The sequence below is a fragment of the Microcebus murinus genome, chromosome 11 (genome assembly GCF_040939455.1).
Source record: "Microcebus murinus isolate Inina chromosome 11, M.murinus_Inina_mat1.0, whole genome shotgun sequence".
NCBI lineage: Eukaryota > Metazoa > Chordata > Mammalia > Primates > Cheirogaleidae > Microcebus > Microcebus murinus.
In genome coordinates this window covers 102,646,972-102,671,251 of record NC_134114.1, presented here as the reverse complement: position 1 = coordinate 102,671,251, position 24,280 = coordinate 102,646,972, and the positions used below count along the sequence as shown (strand labels likewise).

Genomic DNA, 24,280 nt, shown 5'->3' with positions numbered 1-24,280 from the left:
CGGGACGAGTTCTGGTCACATACTCCCTCAAAATGACATCCTGGCCTTCTTCTGGAACTCCCTCCCCTCTCAGACTCTCAAGGTTTCCTCCAGCGTGTCGGTTCCCACAGAGCAGACCTTTGGTCTGAGACCTGACAGTCCAGATGCCACGCATGCTGCCGCGTGGCGGCGGTGTCGCGGCTTGGGACAAGAGGAGGCCCCACGGTGCGGGCTGGGGCGCCAGGCACCGCGCGGGCGCTGAGGGTGGGGGTGACCCCCACCCCGGGCCGCCGCCTCGCTCCCAGAAAGGGGACAGAACAAGAGGCAAGAAAAAAAAAAAAAAAAAAAGCAGCAGCCTGTGGCACCCGGTATTCCCAGGCGGTCTCCCATCCAAGTACTAACCAGGCCCGACCCTGCTTAGCTTCCGAGACCAGACGAGATCGGGGGCGTTCAGGGTGGTGTGGCCCTAGACGGCGGCGGAGGGCGCCCCTGCCCCGCTCGAGAAGCCGAGCCTCTCTGCGCTTCCCCGCCGCCGCCTCCCGCCCCAGGCCCCGCGCCGGGCGGGGCCGGGCCGGCCGGGTCCCGCGGGCTGCCAGGGACGGGGGTGATGGGCGGGGCGGGGCGGGGGGCTGTCTCTCTCTACACACACACACACACTCACACTCACTCACACTCACACAAGATGCGCCTCCACGGCTGGACTCGCCAAGGTGGAGCCCTCCCAGCCCCCCTCGTCTCCTCGCCCGGCCTCCTTCACCTACCCGCTGCCCACCCCCAGCGCGTCGCTGCCGCTGACTGCGCACGCGCGGGACGCTCGCCCTTTGACCCCAGCCAGGGGCCGCCCTCCCCCACAACCCCTTTCAGCTGCGCCCCCCCTCGCCCTGTGGGTGGGCTGCCGCCTATTCCCCCGGGCCAGGGCTGGGGCACAGCCAGTGTATGGGGCGTCTCTCTCTGGGGATGTGTCCCATGGGTGGGGTGGGGTGGCGTGGTTTGGGGGGCGCTGAAGAAATCAGTCCCCTCCATCTCCTACCTCTGGAAAACGCCCAAGCCCGTGGAGAACTGCCGGCACCGCTTCGTGGGGGCCGGGACCCTCCTCCGTGTCCTCCTGTGGCCCAGTCCAAGGGGCCTGGGCCTGGCCGGGGCTGCTTTGGACCCCGACCACCCTGGCGTGTGGACTCGCTAAAAATCGGCCATTAGATATTGGATTCCAGCTTCCTGGAGGTCATTTCACTAATGAGTGCACCGGAAAGAGTTTCCTAATCCATCTGTGAGGGTGGCAACTGAAGGAGAATTTTAAAGCTGACAGAATAGGCGAGGGAAGGCATAGGAGATTTCCACACCCAGCAAGGAAGACTTTCCCGAAATGGAAGAAAGAAACGAGCAAACAGAGACACCGGTAGCCCGCCCGGAAAAGAGTCTGCCCCCGAGAGAAAGCACCCTGACCAGGTTCACCCGTGGGTGGGTGGCGAGCTAGCGGCATTCAGAAGAGCGAGGCCCGCAGTCTGTGCGGAAGACACCTGCACTCGGGTGTGTGTGGCGGCGCGATTCCCAAGCAGCTCTAGATGTTAAACCAAGGAGAAGCCAGGGAGTTCCCAACGCCCCAGGTGTCCTCAGCCCACGACTGGCTGCTGTGGGAATGCGAAGCCCGGCTCCTTGTCTCAGAGCGGGGTTCCCAGGAGGATCAGGCTGAAGCTGGGACTTGGCCTCAAAGTGTCCCCTCGCATGGCCACCCCCTTCCCCTTCCTGCTCCTCTACTCCTGGTGCCCCTCCATCCAGGGGCCAGACCTTAAAGAGTCACCGCAAGAGAATCCTGGTCCCAAAGGAGCCTTCTGGGGGACCGGTGCTGAGAGAGGTTGTGGGCATGGCCCGCTGGGGCTCTGCCCGACCCAGGGCTGAGAGATGCCACCTCCCAGCTCTGGGTCCCTGCAGGAAGTGTTGGCAAGCACAGGGCCGGTCCTCCAAAGGCCCAGGTGCAGGGAGCCCAGGCCAAGCAGCCTGTGGAAGAAGCCACTTGCCGTGCCACCCCGGGAACAGGACTGCAGGCCCCGGCCCTTCCCACCTCCTCCTCCTCCTCCTCCTCCTCCCCCCCGCCCCGCCCCCACAGGGCACAGGGCTCAGAGACACCTCAGACTCTTGCTACCCAAAGTGCAAAGGGCATCAGTTGCTCCTCCAACCCCCCCCCCCCGCCCAGCAGACCACGTTGTCCAGCCAGCCCCCGGGCCTCCCTGGGGTGCCCAGCACAAAAGTGCAGACACCCACCGGACCCTCAGTCTCAGTTTTCGGAGGTTTTTGCCACTCTAAGGACCCGCAGGCCAGCTGGGCCTTCGGGCAGGACAGAGAGCCCCGGAATCCGACGTGGAGAGCTGCGTGTACGTCCCCATCAGGAGGCGGTCCCCACCTCCGCGGCTCTCCCCTTGCGGGGAGCGGCAGCCCAGCCGGCAGCCGCAGGGCCTCAGGGAAGACACCAGGCTGGGCCCCCGCGGCACAGCGGGGGCACGTCCCCCGCACTCACGCGACTTAGGGACGGCTGCTGGAGACTGCTGCGGCCACCCTGCTGCCGGGTTTCTGGAGGGCTTCCTGGAAGCAGCGTCCACACCAAGCCCTTGGAAGGCCCAGGCGACGGAGGAGCCGGTCAGGCAGGGGCCGAGGACGGTGAGAGGCCGGGCGGGAAGGAGCGTGTCAGGCAGGGGCAGAGGACGGTGACCGGCCGGGCGGGGAGGAGCCGGTCAGGCGGGGGCCCAGGACAGTGACGGGCCTGGCCGGGGAGGAGTGCGTCAGGCAGGGGCAGAGGAGACGGGCTGGGTAAGGGTTAGGGTTACAGTTAGGGCACAATTCACAATCCCAAAGACGTGGAAGCGACCCGAGTGCCCATCCATCCAGGAGTGCATCAATAAAATGTGGCGCGTGGACACCACGGAGTGCCATTCGGCTGTGAGGAGCAGCGGTGAGAGGGCGCCTCTCGTGTTCTCCTGGCCAGAGCTGGAACCCGTTCCAGGAAGCCAAGTATCCCAAGAATGGACACACGAGCACCACGTGAGCGCGCTCACCAGCAAATTGGTACGAACGGATGGACGCCTAAGTGGACAGAGAGGAATCACCTTCATCGGGTGGGTGTCGGGCGGGCGGGTGGGGGGAGGGGAGGGGCATACACATCCATTAGGCATGGGGTGGGTGCGCACCGACTGGGGGATGGGCGCACTTGAAGCTCTGACCCGAGGGGGGAGGCTTGGAGAGGGCAAGGCACCCGACCTTAACATTGGTACCCCCACAATACGCTGGAACAACATGAGAGGTATATGAATAAGAACACAGGGGGGGCCGGGCGCGGTGGCTCACGCCTGTAATCCTAGCTCTCTGGGAGGCCGAGGCGGGCGGATTGCTCCAGGTCAGGAGTTCGAAACCAGCCTGAGCAAGAGCGAGACCCCGTCTCTACTAAAAATAGAAAGAAATTAATTGGCCAACTAATATATATAGAAAAACACAGCCGGGCGTGGTGGTGCATGCCTGTAGTCCCAACTACTCGGGAGGCTGAGGCAGCAGGATTGCTTGAGCCCGGAGATTGAGGTTGCTGTGAGCTAGGCTGACGCCATGGCACTCACTCTAGCCTGGGCAGCAAAACGAGACTCTGTCTCAAAAAAAAAAAAAAAAGAACACAGGGGGGAGGGCGGCACGGGCAACACATGTCACCTGAATACTTGTACTCCCATCATCTGCTTGAAAAGAGAGAGAAAAGAAAATGCAATCCTAGAGGTAAGAGACACTTTTTAAAAATAATGAATCCGAAGAGAAAAGTAAAAGGAGGCCTGTGGAGCAGGTCTGGGTGTGACTCCGGATCCCCCAACATCAGGTGCCACCACCAAAGATTCCTGCGTGTAGCCCATAGAACCCCAAAAGCAACGGGACGAGTTCTGGTCACATACTCCCTCAAAATGACATCCTGGCCTTCTTCTGGAACTCCCTCCCCTCTCAGACTCTCAAGGTTTCCTCCAGCGTGTCGGTTCCCACAGAGCAGACCTTTGGTCTGAGACCTGACAGTCCAGATGCCACGCATGCTGCCGCGTGGCGGCGGTGTCGCGGCTTGGGACAAGAGGAGGCCCCACGGTGCGGGCTGGGGCGCCAGGCACCGCGCGGGCGCTGAGGGTGGGGGTGACCCCCACCCCGGGCCGCCGCCTCGCTCCCAGAAAGGGGACAGAACAAGAGGCAAGAAAAAAAAAAAAAAAAAAAAGCAGCAGCCTGTGGCACCCGGTATTCCCAGGCGGTCTCCCATCCAAGTACTAACCAGGCCCGACCTTGCTTAGCTTCCGAGACCAGACGAGATCGGGGGCGTTCAGGGTGGTGTGGCCCTAGACGGCGGCGGAGGGCGCCCCTGCCCCGCTCGAGAAGCCGAGCCTCTCTGCGCTTCCCCGCCGCCGCCTCCCGCCCCAGGCCCCGCGCCGGGCGGGGCCGGGCCGGCCGGGTCCCGCGGGCTGCCAGGGACGGGGGTGATGGGCGGGGCGGGGCGGGGGGCTGTCTCTCTATACACACACACACACACTCACACTCACTCACACTCACACAAGATGCGCCTCCACGGCTGGACTCGCCAAGGTGGAGCCCTCCCAGCCCCCCTCGTCTCCTCGCCCGGCCTCCTTCACCTACCCGCTGCCCACCCCCAGCGCGTCGCTGCCGCTGACTGCGCACGCGCGGGACGCTCGCCCTTTGACCCCAGCCAGGGGCCGCCCTCCCCCACAACCCCTTTCAGCTGCGCCCCCCCTCGCCCTGTGGGTGGGCTGCCGCCTATTCCCCCGGGCCAGGGCTGGGGCACAGCCAGTGTATGGGGCGTGTCTCTCTGGGGATGTGTCCCATGGGTGGGGTGGGGTGGCGTGGTTTGGGGGGCGCTGAAGAAATCAGTCCCCTCCATCTCCTACCTCTGGAAAACGCCCAAGCCCGTGGAGAACTGCCGGCACCGCTTCGTGGGGGCCGGGACCCTCCTCCGTGTCCTCCTGTGGCCCAGTCCAAGGGGCCTGGGCCTGGCCGGGGCTGCTTTGGACCCCGACCACCCTGGCGTGTGGACTCGCTAAAAATCGGCCATTAGATATTGGATTCCAGCTTCCTGGAGGTCATTTCACTAATGAGTGCACCGGAAAGAGTTTCCTAATCCATCTGTGAGGGTGGCAACTGAAGGAGAATTTTAAAGCTGACAGAATAGGCGAGGGAAGGCATAGGAGATTTCCACACCCAGCAAGGAAGACTTTCCCGAAATGGAAGAAAGAAACGAGCAAACAGAGACACCGGTAGCCCGCCCGGAAAAGAGTCTGCCCCTGAGAGAAAGCACCCTGACCAGGTTCACCCGTGGGTGGGTGGCGAGCTAGCGGCATTCAGAAGAGCGAGGCCCGCAGTCTGTGCGGAAGACACCTGCACTCGGGTGTGTGTGGCGGCGCGATTCCCAAGCAGCTCTAGATGTTAAACTAATGAGGAGAAGCCAGGGAGTTCCCAACGCCCCAGGTGTCCTCAGCCCACGACTGGCTGCTGTGGGAATGCGAAGCCCGGCTCCTTGTCTCAGAGCGGGGTTCCCAGGAGGATCAGGCTGAAGCTGGGACTTGGCCTCAAAGTGTCCCCTCGCATGGCCACCCCCTTCCCCTTCCTGCTCCTCTACTCCTGGTGCCCCTCCATCCAGGGGCCAGACCTTAAAGAGTCACCGCAAGAGAATCCTGGTCCCAAAGGAGCCTTCTGGGGGACCGGTGCTGAGAGAGGTTGTGGGCATGGCCCGCTGGGGCTCTGCCCGACCCAGGGCTGAGAGATGCCACCTCCCAGCTCTGGGTCCCTGCAGGAAGTGTTGGCAAGCACAGGGCCGGTCCTCGAAAGGCCCAGGTGCAGGGAGCCCAGGCCAAGCAGCCTGTGGAAGAAGCCACTTGCCGTGCCACCCCGGGAACAGGACTGCAGGCCCCGGCCCTTCCCACCTCCTCCTCCTCCTCCTCCTCCTCCCCCCCGCCCCGCCCCCACAGGGCACAGGGCTCAGAGACACCTCAGACTCTTGCTACCCAAAGTGCAAAGGGCATCAGTTGCTCCTCCAACCCCCCCCCCCCCGCCCAGCAGACCACGTTGTCCAGCCAGCCCCCGGGCCTCCCTGGGGTGCCCAGCACAAAAGTGCAGACACCCACCGGACCCTCAGTCTCAGTTTTCGGAGGTTTTTGCCACTCTAAGGACCCGCAGGCCAGCTGGGCCTTCGGGCAGGACAGAGAGCCCCGGAATCCGACGTGGAGAGCTGCGTGTACGTCCCCATCAGGAGGCGGTCCCCACCTCCGCGGCTCTCCCCTTGCGGGGAGCGGCAGCCCAGCCGGCAGCCGCAGGGCCTCAGGGAAGACACCAGGCTGGGCCCCCGCGGCACAGCGGGGGCACGTCCCCCGCACTCACGCGACTTAGGGACGGCTGCTGGAGACTGCTGCGGCCACCCTGCTGCCGGGTTTCCGGAGGGCTTCCTGGAAGCAGCGTCCACACCAAGCCCTTGGAAGGCCCAGGCGACGGAGGAGCCGGTCAGGCAGGGGCCGAGGACGGTGAGAGGCCGGGCGGGAAGGAGCGTGTCAGGCAGGGGCAGAGGACGGTGACCGGCCGGGCGGGGAGGAGCCGGTCAGGCGGGGGCCCAGGACAGTGACGGGCCTGGCCGGGGAGGAGTGCGTCAGGCAGGGGCAGAGGAGACGGGCTGGGTAAGGGTTAGGGTTACAGTTAGGGCACAATTCACAATCCCAAAGACGTGGAAGCGACCCGAGTGCCCATCCATCCAGGAGTGCATCAATAAAATGTGGCGCGTGGACACCACGGAGTGCCATTCGGCTGTGAGGAGCAGCGGTGAGAGGGCGCCTCTCGTGTTCTCCTGGCCAGAGCTGGAACCCGTTCCAGTAAGCCAAGTATCCCAAGAATGAACACACGAGCACCACGTGAGCGCGCTCACCAGCAAATTGGTACGAACGGATGGACGCCTAAGTGGACAGAGAGGAATCACCTTCATCGGGTGGGTGTTGGGCGGGCGGGTGGGGGGAGGGGAGGGGCATACACATCCATTAGGCATGGGGTGGGTGCGCACCGACTGGGGGATGGGCGCACTTGAAGCTCTGACCCGAGGGGGGAGGCTTGGAGAGGGCAAGGCACCCGACCTTAACATTGGTACCCCCACAATACGCTGGAACAACATGAGAGGTATATGAATAAGAACACAGGGGGGGCCGGGCGCGGTGGCTCACGCCTGTAATCCTAGCTCTCTGGGAGGCCGAGGCGGGCGGATTGCTCCAGGTCAGGAGTTCGAAACCAGCCTGAGCAAGAGCGAGACCCCGTCTCTACTAAAAATAGAAAGAAATTAATTGGCCAACTAATATATATAGAAAAACACAGCCGGGCGTGGTGGTGCATGCCTGTAGTCCCAACTACTCGGGAGGCTGAGGCAGCAGGATTGCTTGAGCCCGGAGATTGAGGTTGCTGTGAGCTAGGCTGACGCCATGGCACTCACTCTAGCCTGGGCAGCAAAACGAGACTCTGTCTCAAAAAAAAAAAAAAAAGAACACAGGGGGGAGGGCGGCACGGGCAACACATGTCACCTGAATACTTGTACTCCCATCATCTGCTTGAAAAGAGAGAGAAAAGAAAATGCAATCCTAGAGGTAAGAGACACTTTTTAAAAATAATGAATCCGAAGAGAAAAGTAAAAGGAGGCCTGTGGAGCAGGTCTGGGTGTGACTCCGGATCCCCCAACATCAGGTGCCACCACCAAAGATTCCTGCGTGTAGCCCATAGAACCCCAAAAGCAACGGGACGAGTTCTGGTCACATACTCCCTCAAAATGACATCCTGGCCTTCTTCTGGAACTCCCTCCCCTCTCAGACTCTCAAGGTTTCCTCCAGTGTGTCGGTTCCCACAGAGCAGACCTTTGGTCTGAGACCTGACAGTCCAGATGCCACGCATGCTGCCGCGTGGCGGCGGTGTCGCGGCTTGGGACAAGAGGAGGCCCCACGGTGCGGGCTGGGGCGCCAGGCACCGCGCGGGCGCTGAGGGTGGGGGTGACCCCCACCCCGGGCCGCCGCCTCGCTCCAAGAAAGGGGACAGAACAAGAGGCAAGAAAAAAAAAAAAAAAAGCAGCAGCCTGTGGCACCCGGTATTCCCAGGCGGTCTCCCATCCAAGTACTAACCAGGCCCGACCCTGCTTAGCTTCCGAGACCAGACGAGATCGGGGGCGTTCAGGGTGGTGTGGCCCTAGACGGCGGCGGAGGGCGCCCCTGCCCCGCTCGAGAAGCCGAGCCTCTCTGGGCTTCCCCGCCGCCGCCTCCCGCCCCAGGCCCCGCGCCGGGCGGGGCCGGGCCGGCCGGGTCCCGCGGGCTCCCAGGGACGGGGGTGATGGGCGGGGCGGGGCGGGGCGGGGTGGGGGGCTGTCTCTCTATACACACACACACACACTCACACTCACTCACACTCACACAAGATGCGCCTCCACGGCTGGACTCGCCAAGGTGGAGCCCTCCCAGCCCCCCTCGTCTCCTCGCCCGGCCTCCTTCACCTACCCGCTGCCCACCCCCAGCGCGTCGCTGCCGCTGACTGCGCACGCGCGGGACGCTCGCCCTTTGACCCCAGCCAGGGGCCGCCCTCCCCCACAACCCCTTTCAGCTGCGCCCCCCCCTCGCCCTGTGGGTGGGCTGCCGCCTATTCCCCCGGGCCAGGGCTGGGGCACAGCCAGTGTATGGGGCGTCTCTCTCTGGGGATGTGTCCCATGGGTGGGGTGGGGTGGCGTGGTTTGGGGGGCGCTGAAGAAATCAGTCCCCTCCATCTCCTACCTCTGGAAAACGCCCAAGCCCGTGGAGAACTGCCGGCACCGCTTCGTGGGGGCCGGGACCCTCCTCCGTGTCCTCCTGTGGCCCAGTCCAAGGGGCCTGGGCCTGGCCGGGGCTGCTTTGGACCCCGACCACCCTGGCGTGTGGACTCGCTAAAAATCAGCTATTAGATATTGGATTCCAGCTTCCTGGAGGTCATTTCACTAATGAGTGCACCGGAAAGAGTTTCCTAATCCATCTGTGAGGGTGGCAACTGAAGGAGAATTTTAAAGCTGACAGAATAGGCGAGGGAAGGCATAGGAGATTTCCACACCCAGCAAGGAAGACTTTCCCGAAATGGAAGAAAGAAACGAGCAAACAGAGACACCGGTAGCCCGCCCGGAAAAGAGTCTGCCCCCGAGAGAAAGCACCCTGACCAGGTTCACCCGTGGGTGGGTGGCGAGCTAGCGGCATTCAGAAGAGCGAGGCCCGCAGTCTGTGCGGAAGACACCTGCACTCGGGTGTGTGTGGCGGCGCGATTCCCAAGCAGCTCTAGATGTTAAACCAAGGAGAAGCCAGGGAGTTCCCAACGCCCCAGGTGTCCTCAGCCCACGACTGGCTGCTGTGGGAATGCGAAGCCCGGCTCCTTGTCTCAGAGCGGGGTTCCCAGGAGGATCAGGCTGAAGCTGGGACTTGGCCTCAAAGTGTCCCCTCGCATGGCCACCCCCTTCCCCTTCCTGCTCCTCTACTCCTGGTGCCCCTCCATCCAGGGGCCAGACCTTAAAGAGTCACCGCAAGAGAATCCTGGTCCCAAAGGAGCCTTCTGGGGGACCGGTGCTGAGAGAGGTTGTGGGCATGGCCCGCTGGGGCTCTGCCCGACCCAGGGCTGAGAGATGCCACCTCCCAGCTCTGGGTCCCTGCAGGAAGTGTTGGCAAGCACAGGGCCGGTCCTCCAAAGGCCCAGGTGCAGGGAGCCCAGGCCAAGCAGCCTGTGGAAGAAGCCACTTGCCGTGCCACCCCGGGAACAGGACTGCAGGCCCCGGCCCTTCCCACCTCCTCCTCCTCCTCCTCCTCCTCCCCCCCCGCCCCGCCCCCACAGGGCACAGGGCTCAGAGACACCTCAGACTCTTGCTACCCAAAGTGCAAAGGGCATCAGTTGCTCCTCCAACCCCCCCCCCCCCCCGCCCAGCAGACCACGTTGTCCAGCCAGCCCCCGGGCCTCCCTGGGGTGCCCAGCACAAAAGTGCAGACACCCACCGGACCCTCAGTCTCAGTTTTCGGAGGTTTTTGCCACTCTAAGGACCCGCAGGCCAGCTGGGCCTTCGGGCAGGACAGAGAGCCCCGGAATCCGACGTGGAGAGCTGCGTGTACGTCCCCATCAGGAGGCGGTCCCCACCTCCGCGGCTCTCCCCTTGCGGGGAGCGGCAGCCCAGCCGGCAGCCGCAGGGCCTCAGGGAAGACACCAGGCTGGGCCCCCGCGGCACAGCGGGGGCACGTCCCCCGCACTCACGCGACTTAGGGACGGCTGCTGGAGACTGCTGCGGCCACCCTGCTGCCGGGTTTCTGGAGGGCTTCCTGGAAGCAGCGTCCACACCAAGCCCTTGGAAGGCCCAGGCGACGGAGGAGCCGGTCAGGCAGGGGCCGAGGACGGTGAGAGGCCGGGCGGGAAGGAGCGTGTCAGGCAGGGGCAGAGGACGGTGACCGGCCGGGCGGGGAGGAGCCGGTCAGGCGGGGGCCCAGGACAGTGACGGGCCTGGCCGGGGAGGAGTGCGTCAGGCAGGGGCAGAGGAGACGGGCTGGGTAAGGGTTAGGGTTACAGTTAGGGCACAATTCACAATCCCAAAGACGTGGAAGCGACCCGAGTGCCCATCCATCCAGGAGTGCATCAATAAAATGTGGCGCGTGGACACCACGGAGTGCCATTCGGCTGTGAGGAGCAGCGGTGAGAGGGCGCCTCTCGTGTTCTCCTGGCCAGAGCTGGAACCCGTTCCAGGAAGCCAAGTATCCCAAGAATGGACACACGAGCACCACGTGAGCGCGCTCACCAGCAAATTGGTACGAACGGATGGACGCCTAAGTGGACAGAGAGGAATCACCTTCATCGGGTGGGTGTCGGGCGGGCGGGTGGGGGGAGGGGAGGGGCATACACATCCATTAGGCATGGGGTGGGTGCGCACCGACTGGGGGATGGGCGCACTTGAAGCTCTGACCCGAGGGGGGAGGCTTGGAGAGGGCAAGGCACCCGACCTTAACATTGGTACCCCCACAATACGCTGGAACAACATGAGAGGTATATGAATAAGAACACAGGGGGGGCCGGGCGCGGTGGCTCACGCCTGTAATCCTAGCTCTCTGGGAGGCCGAGGCGGGCGGATTGCTCCAGGTCAGGAGTTCGAAACCAGCCTGAGCAAGAGCGAGACCCCGTCTCTACTAAAAATAGAAAGAAATTAATTGGCCAACTAATATATATAGAAAAACACAGCCGGGCGTGGTGGTGCATGCCTGTAGTCCCAACTACTCGGGAGGCTGAGGCAGCAGGATTGCTTGAGCCCGGAGATTGAGGTTGCTGTGAGCTAGGCTGACGCCATGGCACTCACTCTAGCCTGGGCAGCAAAACGAGACTCTGTCTCAAAAAAAAAAAAAAAAGAACACAGGGGGGAGGGCGGCACGGGCAACACATGTCACCTGAATACTTGTACTCCCATCATCTGCTTGAAAAGAGAGAGAAAAGAAAATGCAATCCTAGAGGTAAGAGACACTTTTTAAAAATAATGAATCCGAAGAGAAAAGTAAAAGGAGGCCTGTGGAGCAGGTCTGGGTGTGACTCCGGATCCCCCAACATCAGGTGCCACCACCAAAGATTCCTGCGTGTAGCCCATAGAACCCCAAAAGCAACGGGACGAGTTCTGGTCACATACTCCCTCAAAATGACATCCTGGCCTTCTTCTGGAACTCCCTCCCCTCTCAGACTCTCAAGGTTTCCTCCAGCGTGTCGGTTCCCACAGAGCAGACCTTTGGTCTGAGACCTGACAGTCCAGATGCCACGCATGCTGCCGCGTGGCGGCGGTGTCGCGGCTTGGGACAAGAGGAGGCCCCACGGTGCGGGCTGGGGCGCCAGGCACCGCGCGGGCGCTGAGGGTGGGGGTGACCCCCACCCCGGGCCGCCGCCTCGCTCCCAGAAAGGGGACAGAACAAGAGGCAAGAAAAAAAAAAAAAAAAAAAGCAGCAGCCTGTGGCACCCGGTATTCCCAGGCGGTCTCCCATCCAAGTACTAACCAGGCCCGACCCTGCTTAGCTTCCGAGACCAGACGAGATCGGGGGCGTTCAGGGTGGTGTGGCCCTAGACGGCGGCGGAGGGCGCCCCTGCCCCGCTCGAGAAGCCGAGCCTCTCTGCGCTTCCCCGCCGCCGCCTCCCGCCCCAGGCCCCGCGCCGGGCGGGGCCGGGCCGGCCGGGTCCCGCGGGCTGCCAGGGACGGGGGTGATGGGCGGGGCGGGGCGGGGGGCTGTCTCTCTATACACACACACACACACTCACACTCACTCACACTCACACAAGATGCGCCTCCACGGCTGGACTCGCCAAGGTGGAGCCCTCCCAGCCCCCCTCGTCTCCTCGCCCGGCCTCCTTCACCTACCCGCTGCCCACCCCCAGCGCGTCGCTGCCGCTGACTGCGCACGCGCGGGACGCTCGCCCTTTGACCCCAGCCAGGGGCCGCCCTCCCCCACAACCCCTTTCAGCTGCGCCCCCCCTCGCCCTGTGGGTGGGCTGCCGCCTATTCCCCCGGGCCAGGGCTGGGGCACAGCCAGTGTATGGGGCGTGTCTCTCTGGGGATGTGTCCCATGGGTGGGGTGGGGTGGCGTGGTTTGGGGGGCGCTGAAGAAATCAGTCCCCTCCATCTCCTACCTCTGGAAAACGCCCAAGCCCGTGGAGAACTGCCGGCACCGCTTCGTGGGGGCCGGGACCCTCCTCCGTGTCCTCCTGTGGCCCAGTCCAAGGGGCCTGGGCCTGGCCGGGGCTGCTTTGGACCCCGACCACCCTGGCGTGTGGACTCGCTAAAAATCGGCCATTAGATATTGGATTCCAGCTTCCTGGAGGTCATTTCACTAATGAGTGCACCGGAAAGAGTTTCCTAATCCATCTGTGAGGGTGGCAACTGAAGGAGAATTTTAAAGCTGACAGAATAGGCGAGGGAAGGCATAGGAGATTTCCACACCCAGCAAGGAAGACTTTCCCGAAATGGAAGAAAGAAACGAGCAAACAGAGACACCGGTAGCCCGCCCGGAAAAGAGTCTGCCCCTGAGAGAAAGCACCCTGACCAGGTTCACCCGTGGGTGGGTGGCGAGCTAGCGGCATTCAGAAGAGCGAGGCCCGCAGTCTGTGCGGAAGACACCTGCACTCGGGTGTGTGTGGCGGCGCGATTCCCAAGCAGCTCTAGATGTTAAACTAATGAGGAGAAGCCAGGGAGTTCCCAACGCCCCAGGTGTCCTCAGCCCACGACTGGCTGCTGTGGGAATGCGAAGCCCGGCTCCTTGTCTCAGAGCGGGGTTCCCAGGAGGATCAGGCTGAAGCTGGGACTTGGCCTCAAAGTGTCCCCTCGCATGGCCACCCCCTTCCCCTTCCTGCTCCTCTACTCCTGGTGCCCCTCCATCCAGGGGCCAGACCTTAAAGAGTCACCGCAAGAGAATCCTGGTCCCAAAGGAGCCTTCTGGGGGACCGGTGCTGAGAGAGGTTGTGGGCATGGCCCGCTGGGGCTCTGCCCGACCCAGGGCTGAGAGATGCCACCTCCCAGCTCTGGGTCCCTGCAGGAAGTGTTGGCAAGCACAGGGCCGGTCCTCCAAAGGCCCAGGTGCAGGGAGCCCAGGCCAAGCAGCCTGTGGAAGAAGCCACTTGCCGTGCCACCCCGGGAACAGGACTGCAGGCCCCGGCCCTTCCCACCTCCTCCTCCTCCTCCTCCTCCTCCCCCCCGCCCCGCCCCCACAGGGCACAGGGCTCAGAGACACCTCAGACTCTTGCTACCCAAAGTGCAAAGGGCATCAGTTGCTCCTCCAACCCCCCCCCCCCCCCCCCCGCCCAGCAGACCACGTTGTCCAGCCAGCCCCCGGGCCTCCCTGGGGTGCCCAGCACAAAAGTGCAGACACCCACCGGACCCTCAGTCTCAGTTTTCGGAGGTTTTTGCCACTCTAAGGACCCGCAGGCCAGCTGGGCCTTCGGGCAGGACAGAGAGCCCCGGAATCCGACGTGGAGAGCTGCGTGTACGTCCCCATCAGGAGGCGGTCCCCACCTCCGCGGCTCTCCCCTTGCGGGGAGCGGCAGCCCAGCCGGCAGCCGCAGGGCCTCAGGGAAGACACCAGGCTGGGCCCCCGCGGCACAGCGGGGGCACGTCCCCCGCACTCACGCGACTTAGGGACGGCTGCTGGAGACTGCTGCGGCCACCCTGCTGCCGGGTTTCCGGAGGGCTTCCTGGAAGCAGCGTCCACACCAAGCCCTTGGAAGGCCCAGGCGACGGAGGAGCCGGTCAGGCAGGGGCCGAGGACGGTGAGAGGCCGGGCGGGAAGGAGCGTGTCAGGCAGGGGCAGAGGACGGTGACCGGCCGGGCGGGGAGGAGCCGGTCAGGCGGGGGCCCAGGACAGTGACGGGCCTGGCCGGGGAGGAGTGCGTCAGGCAGGGGCAGAGGAGACGGGCTGGGTAAGGGTTAGGGTTACAGTTAGGGCACAATTCACAATCCCAAAGACGTGGAAGCGACCCGAGTGCCCATCCATCCAGGAGTGCATCAATAAAATGTGGCTCGTGGACACCACGGAGTGCCATTCGGCTGTGAGGAGCAGCGGTGAGAGGGCGCCTCTCGTGTTCTCCTGGCCAGAGCTGGAACCCGTTCCAGGAAGCCAAGTATCCCAAGAATGGACACACGAGCACCACGTGAGCACGCTCACCAGCAAATTGGTACGAACGGATGGACGCCTAAGTGGACAGAGAGGAATCACCTTCATCGGGTGGGTGTCGGGCGGGCGGGTGGGGGGAGGGGAGGGGCATACACATCCATTAGGCATGGGGTGGGTGCGCACCGACTGGGGGATGGGCGCACTTGAAGCTCTGACCCGAGGGGGGAGGCTTGGAGAGGGCAAGGCACCCGACCTTAACATTGGTACCCCCACAATACGCTGGAACAACATGAGAGGTATATGAATAAGAACACAGGGGGGGCCGGGCGCGGTGGCTCACGCCTGTAATCCTAGCTCTCTGGGAGGCCGAGGCGGGCGGATTGCTCCAGGTCAGGAGTTCGAAACCAGCCTGAGCAAGAGCGAGACCCCGTCTCTACTAAAAATAGAAAGAAATTAATTGGCCAACTAATATATATAAAAAAACACAGCCGGGCGTGGTGGTGCATGCCTGTAGTCCCAACTACTCGGGAGGCTGAGGCAGCAGGATTGCTTGAGCCCGGAGATTGAGGTTGCTGTGAGCTAGGCTGACGCCATGGCACTCACTCTAGCCTGGGCAGCAAAACGAGACTCTGTCTCAAAAAAAAAAAAAAAAGAACACAGGGGGGAGGGCGGCACGGGCAACACATGTCACCTGAATACTTGTACTCCCATCATCTGCTTGAAAAGAGAGAGAAAAGAAAATGCAATCCTAGAGGTAAGAGACACTTTTTAAAAATAATGAATCCGAAGAGAAAAGTAAAAGGAGGCCTGTGGAGCAGGTCTGGGTGTGACTCCGGATCCCCCAACATCAGGTGCCACCACCAAAGATTCCTGCGTGTAGCCCATAGAACCCCAAAAGCAACGGGACGAGTTCTGGTCACATACTCCCTCAAAATGACATCCTGGCCTTCTTCTGGAACTCCCTCCCCTCTCAGACTCTCAAGGTTTCCTCCAGCGTGTCGGTTCCCACAGAGCAGACCTTTGGTCTGAGACCTGACAGTCCAGATGCCACGCATGCTGCCGCGTGGCGGCGGTGTCGCGGCTTGGGACAAGAGGAGGCCCCACGGTGCGGGCTGGGGCGCCAGGCACCGCGCGGGCGCTGAGGGTGGGGGTGACCCCCACCCCGGGCCGCCGCCTCGCTCCAAGAAAGGGGACAGAACAAGAGGCAAGAAAAAAAAAAAAAAAAGCAGCAGCCTGTGGCACCCGGTATTCCCAGGCGGTCTCCCATCCAAGTACTAACCAGGCCCGACCCTGCTTAGCTTCCGAGACCAGACGAGATCGGGGGCGTTCAGGGTGGTGTGGCCCTAGACGGCGGCGGAGGGCGCCCCTGCCCCGCTCGAGAAGCCGAGCCTCTCTGGGCTTCCCCGCCGCCGCCTCCCGCCCCAGGCCCCGCGCCGGGCGGGGCCGGGCCGGCCGGGTCCCGCGGGCTCCCAGGGACGGGGGTGATGGGCGGGGCGGGGCGGGGCGGGGTGGGGGGCTGTCTCTCTATACACACACACACACACTCACACTCACTCACACTCACACAAGATGCGCCTCCACGGCTGGACTCGCCAAGGTGGAGCCCTCCCAGCCCCCCTCGTCTCCTCGCCCGGCCTCCTTCACCTACCCGCTGCCCACCCCCAGCGCGTCGCTGCCGCTGACTGCGCACGCGCGGGACGCTCGCCCTTTGACCCCAGCCAGGGGCCGCCCTCCCCCACAACCCCTTTCAGCTGCGCCCCCCCCTCGCCCTGTGGGTGGGCTGCCGCCTATTCCCCCGGGCCAGGGCTGGGGCACAGCCAGTGTATGGGGCGTCTCTCTCTGGGGATGTGTCCCATGGGTGGGGTGGGGTGGCGTGGTTTGGGGGGCGCTGAAGAAATCAGTCCCCTCCATCTCCTACCTCTGGAAAACGCCCAAGCCCGTGGAGAACTGCCGGCACCGCTTCGTGGGGGCCGGGACCCTCCTCCGTGTCCTCCTGTGGCCCAGTCCAAGGGGCCTGGGCCTGGCCGGGGCTGCTTTGGACCCCGACCACCCTGGCGTGTGGACTCGCTAAAAATCAGCTATTAGATATTGGATTCCAGCTTCCTGGAGGTCATTTCACTAATGAGTGCACCGGAAAGAGTTTCCTAATCCATCTGTGAGGGTGGCAACTGAAGGAGAATTTTAAAGCTGACAGAATAGGCGAGGGAAGGCATAGGAGATTTCCACACCCAGCAAGGAAGACTTTCCCGAAATGGAAGAAAGAAACGAGCAAACAGAGACACCGGTAGCCCGCCCGGAAAAGAGTCTGCCCCCGAGAGAAAGCACCCTGACCAGGTTCACCCGTGGGTGGGTGGCGAGCTAGCGGCATTCAGAAGAGCGAGGCCCGCAGTCTGTGCGGAAGACACCTGCACTCGGGTGTGTGTGGCGGCGCGATTCACAAGCAGCTCTAGATGTTAAACCAAGGAGAAGCCAGGGAGTTCCCAACGCCCCAGGTGTCCTCAGCCCACGACTGGCTGCTGTGGGAATGCGAAGCCCGGCTCCTTGTCTCAGAGCGGGGTTCCCAGGAGGATCAGGCTGAAGCTGGGACTTGGCCTCAAAGTGTCCCCTCGCATGGCCACCCCCTTCCCCTTCCTGCTCCTCTACTCCTGGTGCCCCTCCATCCAGGGGCCAGACCTTAAAGAGTCACCGCAAGAGAATCCTGGTCCCAAAGGAGCCTTCTGGGGGACCGGTGCTGAGAGAGGTTGTGGGCATGGCCCGCTGGGGCTCTGCCCGACCCAGGGCTGAGAGATGCCACCTCCCAGCTCTGGGTCCCTGCAGGAAGTGTTGGCAAGCACAGGGCCGGTCCTCCAAAGGCCCAGGTGCAGGGAGCCCAGGCCAAGCAGCCTGTGGAAGAAGCCACTTGCCGTGCCACCCCGGGAACAGGACTGCAGGCCCCGGCCCTTCCCACCTCCTCCTCCTCCTCCTCCTCCTCCCCCCCGCCCCGCCCCCACAGGGCACAGGGCTCAGAGACACCTCAGACTCTTGCTACCCAAAGTGCAAAGGGCATCAGTTGCTCCTCCAACCCCCCCCCCCCCCCCGCCCAGCAGACCACGTTGTCCAGCCAGCCCCCGGGCCTCCCTGGGGTGCCCAGCACAAAAGTGCAGACACCCACCGGACCCTCAGTCTCAGTTTTCGGAGGTTTTTGCCACTCTAAGGACCCGCAGGCCAGCTGGGCCTTCGGGCAGGACAGAGAGCCCCGGAATCCGACGTGGAGAGCTGCGTGTACGTCCCCATCAGGAGGCGGTCCCCACCTCCGCGGCTCTCCCCTTGCGGGGAGCGGCAGCCCAGCCGGCAGCCGCAGGGCCTCAGGGAAGACACCAGGCTGGGCCCCCGCGGCACAGCGGGGGCACGTCCCCCGCACTCACGCGACTTAGGGACGGCTGCTGGAGACTGCTGCGGCCACCCTGCTGCCGGGTTTCTGGAGGGCTTCCTGGAAGCAGCGTCCACACCAAGCCCTTGGAAGGCCCAGGCGACGGAGGAGCCGGTCAGGCAGGGGCCGAGGACGGTGAGAGGCCGGGCGGGAAGGAGCGTGTCAGGCAGGGGCAGAGGACGGTGACCGGCCGGGCGGGGAGGAGCCGGTCAGGCGGGGGCCCAGGACAGTGACGGGCCTGGCCGGGGAGGAGTGCGTCAGGCAGGGGCAGAGGAGACGGGCTGGGTAAGGGTTAGGGTTACAGTTAGGGCACAATTCACAATCCCAAAGACGTGGAAGCGACCCGAGTGCCCATCCATCCAGGAGTGCATCAATAAAATGTGGCTCGTGGACACCACGGAGTGCCATTCGGCTGTGAGGAGCAGCGGTGAGAGGGCGCCTCTCGTGTTCTCCTGGCCAGAGCTGGAACCCGTTCCAGGAAGCCAAGTATCCCAAGAATGGACACACGAGCACCACGTGAGCGCGCTCACCAGCAAATTGGTACGAACGGATGGACGCCTAAGTGGACAGAGAGGAATCACCTTCATCGGGTGGGTGTCGGGCGGGCGGGTGGGGGGAGGGGAGGGGCATACACATCCATTAGGCATGGGGTGGGTGCGCACCGACTGGGGGATGGGCGCACTTGAAGCTCTGACCCGAGGGGGGAGGCTTGGAGAGGGCAAGGCACCCGACCTTAACATTGGTACCCCCACAATACGCTGGAACAACATGAGAGGTATATGAATAAGAACACAGGGGGGGCCGGGCGCGGTGGCTCACGCCTGTAATCCTAGCTCTCTGGGAGGCCGAGGCGGGCGGATTGCTCCAGGTCAGGAGTTCGAAACCAGCCTGAGCAAGAGCGAGACCCCGTCTCTACTAAAAATAGAAAGAAATTAATTGGCCAACTAATATATATAAAAAAACACAGCCGGGCGTGGTGGTGCATGCCTGTAGTCCCAACTACTCGGGAGGCTGAGGCAGCAGGATTGCTTGAGCCCGGAGATTGAGGTTGCTGTGAGCTAGGCTGACGCCATGGCACTCACTCTAGCCTGGGCAGCAAAACGAGACTCTGTCTCAAAAAAAAAAAAAAAAGAACACAGGGGGGAGGGCGGCACGGGCAACACATGTCACCTGAATACTTGTACTCCCATCATCTGCTTGAAAAGAGAGAGAAAAGAAAATGCAATCCTAGAGGTAAGAGACACTTTTTAAAAATAATGAATCCGAAGAGAAAAGTAAAAGGAGGCCTGTGGAGCAGGTCTGGGTGTGACTCCGGATCCCCCAACATCAGGTGCCACCACCAAAGATTCCTGCGTGTAGCCCATAGAACCCCAAAAGCAACGGGACGAGTTCTGGTCACATACTCCCTCAAAATGACATCCTGGCCTTCTTCTGGAACTCCCTCCCCTCTCAGACTCTCAAGGTTTCCTCCAGTGTGTCGGTTCCCACAGAGCAGACCTTTGGTCTGAGACCTGACAGTCCAGATGCCACGCATGCTGCCGCGTGGCGGCGGTGTCGCGGCTTGGGACAAGAGGAGGCCCCACGGTGCGGGCTGGGGCGCCAGGCACCGCGCGGGCGCTGAGGGTGGGGGTGACCCCCACCCCGGGCCGCCGCCTCGCTCCAAGAAAGGGGACAGAACAAGAGGCAAGAAAAAAAAAAAAAAAAGCAGCAGCCTGTGGCACCCGGTATTCCCAGGCGGTCTCCCATCCAAGTACTAACCAGGCCCGACCCTGCTTAGCTTCCGAGACCAGACGAGATCGGGGGCGTTCAGGGTGGTGTGGCCCTAGACGGCGGCGGAGGGCGCCCCTGCCCCGCTCGAGAAGCCGAGCCTCTCTGGGCTTCCCCGCCGCCGCCTCCCGCCCCAGGCCCCGCGCCGGGCGGGGCCGGGCCGGCCGGGTCCCGCGGGCTCCCAGGGACGGGGGTGATGGGCGGGGCGGGGCGGGGCGGGGTGGGGGGCTGTCTCTCTATACACACACACACACACTCACACTCACTCACACTCACACAAGATGCGCCTCCACGGCTGGACTCGCCAAGGTGGAGCCCTCCCAGCCCCCCTCGTCTCCTCGCCCGGCCTCCTTCACCTACCCGCTGCCCACCCCCAGCGCGTCGCTGCCGCTGACTGCGCACGCGCGGGACGCTCGCCCTTTGACCCCAGCCAGGGGCCGCCCTCCCCCACAACCCCTTTCAGCTGCGCCCCCCCCTCGCCCTGTGGGTGGGCTGCCGCCTATTCCCCCGGGCCAGGGCTGGGGCACAGCCAGTGTATGGGGCGTCTCTCTCTGGGGATGTGTCCCATGGGTGGGGTGGGGTGGCGTGGTTTGGGGGGCGCTGAAGAAATCAGTCCCCTCCATCTCCTACCTCTGGAAAACGCCCAAGCCCGTGGAGAACTGCCGGTACCGCTTCGTGGGGGCCGGGACCCTCCTCCGTGTCCTCCTGTGGCCCAGTCCAAGGGGCCTGGGCCTGGCCGGGGCTGCTTTGGACCCCGACCACCCTGGCGTGTGGACTCGCTAAAAATCAGCTATTAGATATTGGATTCCAGCTTCCTGGAGGTCATTTCACTAATGAGTGCACCGGAAAGAGTTTCCTAATCCATCTGTGAGGGTGGCAACTGAAGGAGAATTTTAAAGCTGACAGAATAGGCGAGGGAAGGCATAGGAGATTTCCACACCCAGCAAGGAAGACTTTCCCGAAATGGAAGAAAGAAACGAGCAAACAGAGACACCGGTAGCCCGCCCGGAAAAGAGTCTGCCCCCGAGAGAAAGCACCCTGACCAGGTTCACCCGTGGGTGGGTGGCGAGCTAGCGGCATTCAGAAGAGCGAGGCCCGCAGTCTGTGCGGAAGACACCTGCACTCGGGTGTGTGTGGCGGCGCGATTCCCAAGCAGCTCTAGATGTTAAACCAAGGAGAAGCCAGGGAGTTCCCAACGCCCCAGGTGTCCTCAGCCCACGACTGGCTGCTGTGGGAATGCGAAGCCCGGCTCCTTGTCTCAGAGCGGGGTTCCCAGGAGGATCAGGCTGAAGCTGGGACTTGGCCTCAAAGTGTCCCCTCGCATGGCCACCCCCTTCCCCTTCCTGCTCCTCTACTCCTGGTGCCCCTCCATCCAGGGGCCAGACCTTAAAGAGTCACCGCAAGAGAATCCTGGTCCCAAAGGAGCCTTCTGGGGGACCGGTGCTGAGAGAGGTTGTGGGCATGGCCCGCTGGGGCTCTGCCCGACCCAGGGCTGAGAGATGCCACCTCCCAGCTCTGGGTCCCTGCAGGAAGTGTTGGCAAGCACAGGGCCGGTCCTCCAAAGGCCCAGGTGCAGGGAGCCCAGGCCAAGCAGCCTGTGGAAGAAGCCACTTGCCGTGCCACCCCGGGAACAGGACTGCAGGCCCCGGCCCTTCCCACCTCCTCCTCCTCCTCCTCCTCCTCCCCCCCCGCCCCGCCCCCACAGGGCACAGGGCTCAGAGACACCTCAGACTCTTGCTACCCAAAGTGCAAAGGGCATCAGTTGCTCCTCCAACCCCCCCCCCCGCCCAGCAGACCACGTTGTCCAGCCAGCCCCCGGGCCTCCCTGGGGTGCCCAGCACAAAAGTGCAGACACCCACCGGACCCTCAGTCTCAGTTTTCGGAGGTTTTTGCCACTCTAAGGACCCGCAGGCCAGCTGGGCCTTCGGGCAGGACAGAGAGCCCCGGAATCCGACGTGGAGAGCTGCGTGTACGTCCCCATCAGGAGGCGGTCCCCACCTCCGCGGCTCTCCCCTTGCGGGGAGCGGCAGCCCAGCCGGCAGCCGCAGGGCCTCAGGGAAGACACCAGGCTGGGCCCCCGCGGCACAGCGGGGGCACGTCCCCCGCACTCACGCGACTTAGGGACGGCTGCTGGAGACTGCTGCGGCCACCCTGCTGCCGGGTTTCTGGAGGGCTTCCTGGAAGCAGCGTCCACACCAAGCCCTTGGAAGGCCCAGGCGACGGAGGAGCCGGTCAGGCAGGGGCCGAGGACGGTGAGAGGCCGGGCGGGAAGGAGCGTGTCAGGCAGGGGCAGAGGACGGTGACCGGCCGGGCGGGGAGGAGCCGGTCAGGCGGGGGCCCAGGACAGTGACGGGCCTGGCCGGGGAGGAGTGCGTCAGGCAGGGGCAGAGGAGACGGGCTGGGTAAGGGTTAGGGTTACAGTTAGGGCACAATTCACAATCCCAAAGACGTGGAAGCGACCCGAGTGCCCATCCATCCAGGAGTGCATCAATAAAATGTGGCGCGTGGACACCACGGAGTGCCATTCGGCTGTGAGGAGCAGCGGTGAGAGGGCGCCTCTCGTGTTCTCCTGGCCAGAGCTGGAACCCGTTCCAGGAAGCCAAGTATCCCAAGAATGGACACACGAGCACCACGTGAGCGCGCTCACCAGCAAATTGGTACGAACGGATGGACGCCTAAGTGGACAGAGAGGAATCACCTTCATCGGGTGGGTGTCGGGCGGGCGGGTGGGGGGAGGGGAGGGGCATACACATCCATTAGGCATGGGGTGGGTGCGCACCGACTGGGGGATGGGCGCACTTGAAGCTCTGACCCGAGGGGGGAGGCTTGGAGAGGGCAAGGCACCCGACCTTAACATTGGTACCCCCACAATACGCTGGAACAACATGAGAGGTATATGAATAAGAACACAGGGGGGGCCGGGCGCGGTGGCTCACGCCTGTAATCCTAGCTCTCTGGGAGGCCGAGGCGGGCGGATTGCTCCAGGTCAGGAGTTCGAAACCAGCCTGAGCAAGAGCGAGACCCCGTCTCTACTAAAAATAGAAAGAAATTAATTGGCCAACTAATATATATAGAAAAACACAGCCGGGCGTGGTGGTGCATGCCTGTAGTCCCAACTACTCGGGAGGCTGAGGCAGCAGGATTGCTTGAGCCCGGAGATTGAGGTTGCTGTGAGCTAGGCTGACGCCATGGCACTCACTCTAGCCTGGGCAGCAAAACGAGACTCTGTCTCAAAAAAAAAAAAAAAAGAACACAGGGGGGAGGGCGGCACGGGCAACACATGTCACCTGAATACTTGTACTCCCATCATCTGCTTGAAAAGAGAGAGAAAAGAAAATGCAATCCTAGAGGTAAGAGACACTTTTTAAAAATAATGAATCCGAAGAGAAAAGTAAAAGGAGGCCTGTGGAGCAGGTCTGGGTGTGACTCCGGATCCCCCAACATCAGGTGCCACCACCAAAGATTCCTGCGTGTAGCCCATAGAACCCCAAAAGCAACGGGACGAGTTCTGGTCACATACTCCCTCAAAATGACATCCTGGCCTTCTTCTGGAACTCCCTCCCCTCTCAGACTCTCAAGGTTTCCTCCAGCGTGTCGGTTCCCACAGAGCAGACCTTTGGTCTGAGACCTGACAGTCCAGATGCCACGCATGCTGCCGCGTGGCGGCGGTGTCGCGGCTTGGGACAAGAGGAGGCCCCACGGTGCGGGCTGGGGCGCCAGGCACCGCGCGGGCGCTGAGGGTGGGGGTGACCCCCACCCCGGGCCGCCGCCTCGCTCCCAGAAAGGGGACAGAACAAGAGGCAAGAAAAAAAAAAAAAAAAAAAGCAGCAGCCTGTGGCACCCGGTATTCCCAGGCGGTCTCCCATCCAAGTACTAACCAGGCCCGACCCTGCTTAGCTTCCGAGACCAGACGAGATCGGGGGCGTTCAGGGTGGTGTGGCCCTAGACGGCGGCGGAGGGCGCCCCTGCCCCGCTCGAGAAGCCGAGCCTCTCTGCGCTTCCCCGCCGCCGCCTCCCGCCCCAGGCCCCGCGCCGGGCGGGGCCGGGCCGGCCGGGTCCCGCGGGCTGCCAGGGACGGGGGTGATGGGCGGGGCGGGGCGGGGGGCTGTCTCTCTATACACACACACACACACTCACACTCACTCACACTCACACAAGATGCGCCTCCACGGCTGGACTCGCCAAGGTGGAGCCCTCCCAGCCCCCCTCGTCTCCTCGCCCGGCCTCCTTCACCTACCCGCTGCCCACCCCCAGCGCGTCGCTGCCGCTGACTGCGCACGCGCGGGACGCTCGCCCTTTGACCCCAGCCAGGGGCCGCCCTCCCCCACAACCCCTTTCAGCTGCGCCCCCCCTCGCCCTGTGGGTGGGCTGCCGCCTATTCCCCCGGGCCAGGGCTGGGGCACAGCCAGTGTATGGGGCGTGTCTCTCTGGGGATGTGTCCCATGGGTGGGGTGGGGTGGCGTGGTTTGGGGGG

General features: G+C 63.3%; 6 non-coding genes and 1 pseudogene across 6 annotated transcripts; all 7 read right to left on the bottom strand.

Moving 5' to 3' along the window:
• Positions 1-332: 332 nt before the first annotated feature.
• Positions 333-451, bottom strand: LOC142873893 (5S ribosomal RNA). The gene has a single exon (XR_012921866.1). It is a non-coding gene; the product is annotated as a 5S ribosomal RNA (ribosomal RNA).
• Positions 452-4,209: 3,758 nt separating this feature from the next.
• LOC142873956 (uncharacterized) lies at positions 4,210-4,328 on the bottom strand (annotated as a pseudogene).
• Positions 4,329-8,086: 3,758 nt separating this feature from the next.
• LOC142873892 (5S ribosomal RNA) lies at positions 8,087-8,205 on the bottom strand. The gene has a single exon (XR_012921865.1). It is a non-coding gene; the product is annotated as a 5S ribosomal RNA (ribosomal RNA).
• Positions 8,206-11,977: 3,772 nt separating this feature from the next.
• Positions 11,978-12,096, bottom strand: LOC142873891 (5S ribosomal RNA). Its single transcript, XR_012921864.1, has one exon. It is a non-coding gene; the product is annotated as a 5S ribosomal RNA (ribosomal RNA).
• Positions 12,097-15,860: 3,764 nt separating this feature from the next.
• On the bottom strand, positions 15,861-15,979 carry LOC142873889 (5S ribosomal RNA). Its single transcript, XR_012921862.1, has one exon. It is a non-coding gene; the product is annotated as a 5S ribosomal RNA (ribosomal RNA).
• A 3,769-nt stretch (positions 15,980-19,748) lies between these two features.
• Positions 19,749-19,867, bottom strand: LOC142873888 (5S ribosomal RNA). The gene has a single exon (XR_012921861.1). It is a non-coding gene; the product is annotated as a 5S ribosomal RNA (ribosomal RNA).
• A 3,768-nt stretch (positions 19,868-23,635) lies between these two features.
• Positions 23,636-23,754, bottom strand: LOC142873887 (5S ribosomal RNA). Its single transcript, XR_012921860.1, has one exon. It is a non-coding gene; the product is annotated as a 5S ribosomal RNA (ribosomal RNA).
• Positions 23,755-24,280: the final 526 nt, after the last annotated feature.